The sequence below is a fragment of the Phyllostomus hastatus genome, unplaced genomic scaffold, assembly GCF_019186645.2.
Source record: "Phyllostomus hastatus isolate PE091 unplaced genomic scaffold, TTU_PhHast_1.1 phas_contig_159, whole genome shotgun sequence".
Lineage (NCBI taxonomy): Eukaryota > Metazoa > Chordata > Mammalia > Chiroptera > Phyllostomidae > Phyllostomus > Phyllostomus hastatus.
This window is the reverse complement of record NW_025333640.1, coordinates 8608647-8610000: the sequence shown is the minus strand read 5'-3', so window position 1 is coordinate 8610000 and position 1354 is coordinate 8608647.

Here is a 1354-nt window from a genome sequence, read left to right as displayed (position 1 = left end):
TTGTAATCATGTCCTTAAATCTCTTTACCATTTTATCACCCATTGTGCATCCTCATAAACTAAAGTTTTGTCCTGCCCATTTTTATTTGATATACCTTTTTGGTCTCTTTTCCTCTATCTGTTCTCCCTCGTGCTCTCTTAAAATGTATCTGTTGAAGAACTGAGGACACTGTACCTGGGGAAGCACCCTCCACCCAGGGTGTCCTGATTATGCTCCCACTCGTGGTACAGTCTGACCTGCAGCTCTGTTCTCATATTTTCTGAAAATTGGTAACTGGATTCAGAAGCCTGATCAGACTCGGGTTCAACCCCTTTAGCAGAACTGCAGGTTTCCCTGTGTCTTTTCATCAGGAGGCTCATCCGATTGTCCCTCTTTTTTGTACTTTTGGTCACTGTTGACACTCAATGCCTAGATACATTAATTCACCAAGGGTTGCAAAAGGGTAATATTCAAATTGCCAATGGCAGTAAAAAATAAAACAGAAAATAAAACCAATTTCAAAATTTGTATGGAGCTACAGAAGACCCCAAACAACCAAAGTAATACTGAGAAAGGAAAATGCTAGAGGCCTCACACTTCCTGATTTTAAACTACATTTCAAACTATAGCAATCAAAACAGTATGGTAGTGGCATAAAAACGGGCACTGAAACCAATGGGACAGAATCAAGAGCCCAGAAATAAGTCCATGCATGTACTGTCAACCAATATTTTACATGGAAAAAAGATAGTCTCTTCAAATCATGGTAAAAAAAAAAAAAAAAAGTTAAGCTACATCACTCAAAAAATAACTTGAAATCAAAGATTTAAATGTAAAACTTGAAACCATAGACCTCCTAAAACAAAATGTGGGGGGAAAGCATCTTCACATACATCTTGGCAATGATTTTGTGGAAAGACACCTAACACACAAGCAACAGAATAACAAATAAACAGGTGGGACTCCATCAAACTAAAAAGCTTCTTCACAGCAAAGGTAATGATCAACAAAATAAAAGACAACCTACAGAATGGGAGAAAATATTTTCACATCACACATCTGATAAGGGGTTAATATGCAAAATATATAAGGAACTCATACAGCTTAATAGGAAAAATTAAAAAATTAAATAATCCAGTTAAAAGATGAGCAAAGGACATGAATCGACACTTTTCCAAAGCATGTGTTCAAATGGCCAACAGGTAGACAAAATGTGCTCAGCATCACTAACCACTAGAGAAATGAACATCAAAACCACGATGAGGTATCACGTCACACCTGTGAGTATGACCATCATCGAAGAGACAAGACATAACAAATGACAGTGAGGACGTGGAGGAAAGGGAACCCTTGTGCACCATTGGCCCTGTAAAT